We start from the raw sequence: 9300 nt of genomic DNA on the forward strand, positions 1-9300 counted from the left end.
CTATGCCTGCCAATTCTATAACAAGTATGTTTATGGGTAATGTTCTATAACACAACTAGTGAGGACTACTAATCTGTATCACTGAAATAAAGTAACAGAAAGGCTTTGGCTAAAAAAGTGGAGAATGACATAAAATGCTGTTGTCTAATAGCACATTTAGTTTGAGTTTGGCAGGCTCCTCATATGTATTAGGGTTAATGAAGTTCTTCTTCATATATAGCCATCTTCCGTTCTCAGCTGGGGAAGAGCAAAGCAATTCCCCCAAACCAGAAAAGCTCCAGTGTCTTTACAATTCAGAGAAGTTGAATTTCATACATACCTTCTCATGAATATTACATGCCAGAATTCTTTGTATCAAGTCAAACAAGAAGCTACTGATCTCAGCATTATTAAATATTCATCAATTTGCATACAACATATTTAATTACCAGGACCAACGTACTATTCACATTTCCTGCATACGGTATGCATTTTTCTTTTATTTCTACATCAAACAAAAGTTCTGAGCAAAGAATAATTGTCTTGCTTAATTCTCACATGTACACAGTTTAGAGTCTTGGTTGCAGCTTCCTGATGTATGTAGGCATTGATAATAGCTTGGAACTTCCCTTTGCCTTGACAATAAGTTAATGTATCGCCTTCAGTCTCTGAGTACAATCTTCTATAGAGAGCCAATACTTTTATTGTGTAATAAGGGGATGTAGAGTACTGTATGAGCCACTAAAGGTCAAGAAGAAATAAAACCTTTCCTAGCTCATTTCAGTCCCATTGGATTTTAACTAAAAACAGTCATAACCATTCATAATAAAGAGAAAGAGAAAAAGAACAGGAAAGGTCCCACTGGGGAGATATTCTCATTCAGAGTTGAACCATCCATCTATTCCAGTGCAATGGCACACAAAATGCCAATTTGAAGCAAATCCAGCTGTAATGATATATGCTATCATCACATTTATTACACAATCAGTAGGGCACCATGAATTGGATTTCTAATGGTGTACTACAAAATAATCTGAGAAAGGTCTCCTGATTTTTCTTGACATGCTGTATTTACATGACATCGCTGACATGACATACCAGACAATCTCAGGATATTTGGAAAAGGTCAGTGGAAAATGTTGCTGTAGAATCTCTCAAAGCAATTGAGAGGGATGCAGGTTTTGCATCAGATTATAATGATGCAGGCTGGCGCAAGGAAGTGGATATAGTTTCCTTTTGTATAAGAAATTCTAGAATAAACGTCAGAATGGGAGACAAAAGGAGAGAGTCAGGGTATAAAGCTCACCTTAACTTAATACTACTCTGCTCGTCTGACTTTTTATATAAATTATCCCATGGACTGCATCTCTTGATATTTTTTCCAAGCATTCACACACATATATCTCTAATTTATCCATTCAGTTTACTAAAGTGGTAACATGACATATATAGACAGGTGACAATCAATACTGTGTCTAGCTAATTTATCCAAAAATGTTTGTACTACCCACTGATTTTAAATGGGAGTTGGGCACATTACTTCCCTTTTGGGCGTTGAAAATCTCCCCCTACATCTTGATACAGCACATTGTGCAAGGGGATCCCAATTTCTGATCAGAGCTTCTAGAAGTTATTAATAAGTATTTATTTTCATTGATCTATTTCCTTGTTTTTCCTCACTCATTCAATATTATGGAGCACCTAGGCTTTGCTATAGATCCTTGTCACTGTCTCTTGGGGTGATCTCTCAAGAGCTTCAGCTTCTCCTGACTGGCCCTCTTTAGTGTGCTCTCATTCAGGTCAGTTCTTGGACCCTCACCTCCAATGAAACCTGTTGCCCTTCACTTTTTGGGCTTGCCATCTGTTTCAGTCTCAAGGGTGTTTTCTTGGATGCAGCCTGGTGCAGACCACTGCTAGAGATAATAAAGTATCTGACCTGCTGCACCCAACCTGAGAGTGAGAACTCTGTTTTTCTCTGACACTACCTTACTATCCCAGGCCCTTCCGCCTCCCCTTTCTTCTCTGTACTGTCCCTTTATAGCAGGCCTTGTTTCCTCTGTAGGTTGCAGCTATAGGTGCCTGCCTTCATGATTGTCATCTCTGATAACTGCATGGGGTTATGCTCAAGCTGCTTGATTGTAAACAGGAGAAACTCTCCTCCCACTTCTGTCTATGCTAAGTATGGGCTTTGTAGCCCCATTACAGTGCTCCTTGACAGATTTTAAAAATAACTATTTATCTATCCCCCCCTTGAATGCTAATTAACATATCTAATAACCCAGCAGCTGAAAATGTATTTAAGACTTTATAATTTCTCACCATTATCATCCTAACCCCTCACAGCTAGAGAAACAAATGGATCTTTTAGTGTGCCCTGAAGGCTGACAAATTAGTACTATTTTAGACCAAAGGGGGTGGGGAACATGTTTCAAAGCTAAAGTGTTGCCTGATTTATTGACTGTGTATTAATTATATTGATTACTTTAGAATTCTCCATTAACATTCTGAGATCTGGTAGGTTCTTGTCCCGGTTACTGTTCAGCTGGGAACCCCAATGTGCATGGTTGCAACACTCACCCTTAGAAAACCTTTCTGCATTTGTAATAGTTTTATTAACACAATTAGTAAAATCACAAACACTCCAACCCAGCAAGGTAGCTAGAGAGAATACAAAACGTGCTTCTGAGCATCCATATACTCACATCATCCCTTGCAAAAGGATCCAAAGTGTTAGTCATCATTCTCATCATCAGATCATCATCACCAGGTCCTGGTGTCTCCCAAGAGATGCATATCCTAGGGCATACTGGCCAGGATACAACTTTTATAATGTGTTACACTGATGCCACTAGGTCTAGTGCATATTCAGTAGGAGTATCATCCTCTTTTCCTTTTTTGTATTTCCTCACCCTCAGGATCTGTCCCATTATTAGTTGGAATAAATGTAAATGTAATGGTGTTATATTTTAAATTGAGTGAAACTGTGACCTTCTCTTTGTTGGTGTGGTTTGAAATTGATAAAAACAAGTCTAGATGTCAGGAAGGAGATTATTTCTTAAGTATCTGAACTGTGTCTGCTTTTTATTCCTTTTTATGTCCATTTATGCTACAGGGCTCATAGGCACTTTAGGATGAGCCAGTCAGTGGGCCAGAAGCTACTGTTCTTTCTCATGTTTACTTAAGTAGAGCTCTTTGGAGAAGGGCCTGTCTTCTTGTTTTGCGTTTGTACACCACCTAACTTGGTAGGGTCCTGATCCTTGACTGGGACTCTGAGGTGCTACAAATAATAATAATATTCATGTTGAGTACTTCACTTCTTAGTACTAGTCAACATGAGTAAGGGAATCAGAATCTGATTCTATGCAAATCGTGTGCACACTTTCTTCTCATTTAATTAATTGTGGTAATCAATATTTATTCTTGTTTCCTCAATTTCCATAGCCATAAACAGACCCACTGAAGGCAACATGAGCCAGCTGGAAGAACAAGAATTGCAGTCCCTTCTGGTACTTCTGTTATTGCTACTCAGTGAATTGTCTAGCTGAGTACGGGGAAAGGTTAGAAGAACAAGTGCTGCTTGAAGCCTCCCACAGGGGCCAGGCTTTGACACACAGTACAAGGAGGATGAGTTCCAATACTGATCTTAAAGACAAGGTCCCTAAGCCAATGAGCCAGTCTGACCTAGGGACCTCTTGGTGCCAACTGACGGAAGACATATTGGGTGCATAAGGTTATACAGGGATCCCCAGGTCAGGTATATGCATAATAGTTCACCAAAGGATGGCATGTGAGATTTCTACCAATAGTATATAGCCCACTGGTCATCATAATCATTGCAATATGTGTGTACAGATATGCAAGGAGTTATGTGTCTATACTAAAAATATGTTCTTAAGGTCTTGGAGTTAAGGCAGGTCACTAGGAGATGGCATACTTCAGACATGTTTCTTTCGGGCAGGAGGTAACTGACACCTATCTCCCTGTGGGATTAGTTGTTTATTGTATGCCTCCCAGCATATGCCTATTTGTACTGAGCCACAGGCAAAAAAAAAAAAATGGCAACATCTATAAGAAAGGAAATCTGCATGTTGAAACAAACAGCAGAGGGGTGAATAAAGACAAAGGGTGGGATTAGTATATCATAGGAGGCAAAGAAACACAGTGAATCCTTCACCTGGGAGGCAAGCTGAGAGCATACTGGTCTCATGAAAGGCTGTGGCTGTCAAGTGCTGTGAAAATTTTGGGGTGAGCAATATTCTACAAAATATGAGAGTATACTGTCAATTAAATGTAGGCACTAGAATGCATGTTATGATTTTGTTTTATATGTTTCCATTTGTTTCCAATACAGTACACCCTCACTATAATGAACCCGTTGTTATAGCAAGAACCTCGCCACTTGGGGGGGAGGAGGGGAGAGAGTAGAAGGGGGTGGCTGAGAGCTCCTCCAGCTCTGTGGCTGCAGCAGGAGCTGACAGCTCCTCTAGCCCAGAGTTCATTATAGCCGAAGGTTCGTTATTATGAAGGGTGTTATAGCAAGGGTGTACTGTACTTCTACTTGCTACTACATGAAGCTTTATGCTTTGTTAAATAAACTTATATTTGATTTCTTGACTTATATTTGATCACATATCTAAGTGCTGTGTGTTAAGCATAGCAGTGATCTGAGATAGAATTGGTAAGCTGGGGTGTACTGTTTCTTCGGGAGAACCGAATCTGTGAATGCTGACAGTGTCCAGTGGACTAAGGGATGGACACTCCAGGGAGATGTTCAGAGGACTTGAGGGCTGGAGTGTGCCTATGAGAGAGTGAGTGTGAGTGAGATGCGTAGGCCTAGAGGGTAATCTTGTGTTGCCAGTGGAATTGGGGAGCTGGTCCCCGGCAGGCATAGGTAAGGGTTCCTCACACTAAGGGCAGGTGGTAGTGAGGTGCCTCACAACCCTGAGCACCCCAGTAAGTGTCGCAGCCAGATGCTTTATAGTATATATATATTTTTTAAATACATTTTAAGATTCTTGGCATCTCAGGAAGGCAAGGCAGCCTCTTTCCGTGGGCTGCCTAAAGTTCCTGACTAGGAATCACTAGCTGAATTGTGATTGATATGGTAATTTGAGATGGCATTGAAAGGGGAAATAAAATAAAAAGCAATCAGGATGCAGCTATTGTATATAGCATTTTTCTCCATTTTAAAAGAGGGTCAGATCAATAATTTATGTCTCTGCATCTCAGATTCTCCTTGGGGAGGTTATGGAAAGAAGAAAAGTTTTGATTTCCCTCACCCCCCCGGACAAGAATTTTAAATCAATTAAGGTCAAAAGTTCAATGGCAAGGGGAATTTAGTGTGTCCCTTAAGCATTATACTGACATTCCAAGTCAGAGCTAGAAAAGGTCTCCATTTATTAATGTCCTTTTAGAAGGAGACTAATATCAAAATGTCATCAATTTTGAATACACTTGTTTCCTTAGTACCATGCTAAGATCTCTGAGAGCCCTGTGGATAGCTTCAAATCTGGGCTCCCACACATCTCATTAGCAGATCTCTATACAGTATCAGTCAATCTATACCACCATGTGTGTATTCCAGTTAGCACACAAAGGGGCTGAATGCTACTTCACTTGCAGAAACCTGCAATTACCATGCAGTTAGTAGGATTTACTATGGTAAACACAGTCTGTTATCATACAATTAGTTGCGAGATATCTATGTTCTATAATGTAAAAGTTGCAACAATAGTACAATTCATGCTACTAATCTGGTGCCTGCTTTCCAGTGTGTATCTGAATCTAACCTTCCTCAAGAAGCATTGTATCAGTGTCTGACAGAAGACATTGCTGATTCTGCATAGCTCAAGACATTCTTCTTTGCAGAACTGGACTGCAGTTTTTAAGGGATCTATGTATGCAGTGGATTAGGCAGGTTTATGTTCTAGAACTGGCTGTGGTTAGATTGGAAGAAAAAGTGATATGGCAGGAAGATATTATTTTAATTCTGGGGTGCTTTTGCGTGGAGTAGGAAAAGTTATGATCTTACTTTTACGGTAGACCCCTCTTTTTATGGGTTTTGCTTCTTCTTGCCCTGTTTCCATCAGCCTGGTCAAGTGGTGATACCTATCCAACATGGGTGAGGATCTCATGGGGTTTAGGCAAGGAATTGTTAGGTGAACAAAGTGGGAGAGGGATTGGGGTTATTGAGAAAATTGATAGAAAGAAGAGTGACTTTCTATAGGTTGGAGACAGCAAGGGTTTGAGGAGGGCTGGCTCTTTTGGTGGTCTCTTTATGTTTTTGTGTTTCTGTGGAAGTTTTGTAGGTGGGTTTCTGGTTTTTGTCTTTGTCTTTGTTTTCACTTTTACATGGCATCTGCAACCTGCCTTGGAAATCCTTTCTAATACACTCAGTTGTGGCAGCTGCTTCTGCACCCTTTCTATGGCCACTCTATGGCAACCAAAAGGGTTGAGTCTCCTATTGGAGGTCTAGGAATAGGTGTGAATTAGGGTGACCAGACAGCATGTGTGAAAAATCGGGACAGGGGGTGGGGGGTAATAGGAGCCTATATAAGAAAAAGACCCAAAAATCAGGACTGTCCCTATAAAATCGGGACATCTGGTCATCCTAGTGTGAATCTATGGGTGAAGGATGGGGCTCCTTGATTTCTTTAGTGATGGGTAAAGGACGACTAAGCTGTAAATGTGAGGTTTAAAATTCACTTCTTTGATCCCATTTGGGGACATTAAATAGGAAAGCTGGCACTCCAAGACTTGAGTTATTTAAGTGTGTTATCTTGGGATGATACCAGGGATAGAATTTAAATGTCTACAGTATTAGTGTACACAATTGGTTGCTCTGCCTCATCTCAGCTTGTTTGAATGAACTGGCTGTCTTTGTGTGCAGTTTGGCCTGGGAGTTATATATGTTTCTGCCCTTGTTTTGCAGAAGAGACAGATTTGTGGACAGATTCCATACCCCCCTCTCAGGGCCGTCCTTAGGCATATGCAGTTGCATAGAGAAGAACAGGAGTACTTGTGGCACCTTAGAGACTAACAAATTTATTAGAGCATAAGCTTTCGTGGACTACAGCCCACTTCTTCGGATGCATATAGAATGGAACATATATTGAGGAGATATATATACACACATACAGAGAGCATAAACAGGTGGGAGTTGTCTTACCAACTCTGAGAGGCCAATTAATTAAGGGAAAAAAAAACTTTTGAAGTGATAATCAAGCTAGGCCAGTACAGACAGTTTGATAATAGGTGTGAGAGTACTTACAAGGGGAGATAGAGTCAATGTTTGTAATGGCTCAGCCATTCCCAGTCCTTATTCAAACCGGAGTTGATTGTGTCTAGTTTGCATATCAATTCTAGCTCTGCAGTCTCTCTTTGGAGTCTGTTTTTGAAGTTTTTCTGTTGTAATATAGCCACCCGCAGGTCTGTCACTGAATGACCAGACAGGTTAAAGTGTTCTCCCACTGGTTTTTGAGTATTTTGATTCCTGATGTCAGATTTGTGTCCATTAATTCTTTTGCGTAGAGACTGTCCGGTTTGGCCAATGTACATGGCAGAGGGGCATTGCTGGTACATTCCTATTCCTGTTCTGACCCTTCCAGCAGGCTCCCACCACAGCTGGCTGGTGCAGCCTGGTGAGTCTTCCTCCGGAGGGGATCTAGTACTTAAAAGTGAAAAAGCCTCCAGCCTGCCAGACCTATTAGCACAACATTGAAACTGTTAAAGAGCCATTCAAGTGGTAATGAAGCCATTTAACAGGCATTTGCCAACCCCCAGATATATACAGTTTCTGAATGTACTGACAAAAATATTACTGTAATATTTACTCAGAACATGTTAGTCTTCAGGACCTTAGTTTAAAATTTTCTTTAAAAATATGTCATTAGTGTGTTGCTGAAGATTATAAAATCACATCTCTAAAAAATCCTTGCATAGATTTTTAGATGCACAAGCTGAGTATTCATCTTTAGCCTTAAATGCCTGGATCTTCAGACACATAGTTTTTTAAAATAAATCCTTCAAAAGACCACCCTTATCTAAAATACACATGCGAGCCTGGGCTGCCGTTGCCCCACTCCTCTCAAAATCAGGTTAAGATGGTCATGTCAGTGCTGTAATAAATAAAGGCAAATTTTATTTTCCAACAAGGTTTTCCCCTAGCCTGAGCTTCTCAACATTAAGTATATATTTTGTTGGAACCTTTCATAATCATATTTGTTTATGTTACTTTTGCTATAGCCATGGAGACAGTAATATGCTGTTTTTTAGATGTTGACATTTGGATGCTAGTTGCTCTAACACAAGACTTTTCTATGAACTAGAGATTAAATCTATTATATTGCTGCCACATAGAACATTAGGCTTCTTTTCTTAGGATGTATTGTGTTACTCCATACCAGACTCTAGGGATTCTTATATATTTCAGTCCTATTCTATTCACATGAATAGAACAGACAGTGAAATATGGATTCATGTTCTCATCACATTAATGTACATGCTTGCAAATCAGTATATGACTGTAAACCAACCATGTGGGTCTTCTGGGGGAGGGTCCGTGTTACCTCCAGAATGTCTGTATCACATGGTATACACCTATGTAGTTCTACAGAGAGGATCTGGAGTTAAAACCATGCATCCAAGTGTTATACCAATAGAATAAAAACCAGCAGGATCTTATTAAGAGGGATAAGGCAAAGATGCCACATTTATTGTAAATATAATGATAAAGCAAAAGATAAAAGTAAACAATGTTGTTTGACTACTTATTCCTATCACTACTTATTCCTTATACACACACATATATATATAGAGAGAGATTCATTCACATAGGGTTACCATATTTCAGCAAGCAAAAAAGAGGACAGGAGGAGCCCTGCCCCCGTCCTGCCCTAGCCCCGCCCCTGCCCCTCCCACTTCCCGCCCCCTTCAGAACCCCCAACCCTCCCCCATTCCTTGTCCCCTGACTGCCCCCTCCTGGGACCCCTGCCCCTAACTGCCCCCCAGGACTCCACCCCCTACCTAAGCCTCCCTGCCTCTTGTCCCCTGACTGCCCCCTCCTGAGACCCTCCCCCCATCCTAACTGGCCCCCTAGGACCCTACCCCCTACCTGTACCCTGATTGCCCCAACCCTATCCACACCCCCACCCCCAGACAGACCCCTGGGACTCCCACGCCCCATCCAACCACTCCCCACCCCCTGACAGCCCCCCCCAGAACTCCTGACCCATCTAAACCCCTCTGCTCCCTGTCCCCTGACTGCTCCAATCCCTCTCCCCACCCCTGCCCCCTGACAGCCCCCCCCAGAACTCCTGACCC

The sequence above is a fragment of the Trachemys scripta genome, chromosome 6 (genome assembly GCF_013100865.1).
Source record: "Trachemys scripta elegans isolate TJP31775 chromosome 6, CAS_Tse_1.0, whole genome shotgun sequence".
Lineage (NCBI taxonomy): Eukaryota > Metazoa > Chordata > Testudines > Emydidae > Trachemys > Trachemys scripta.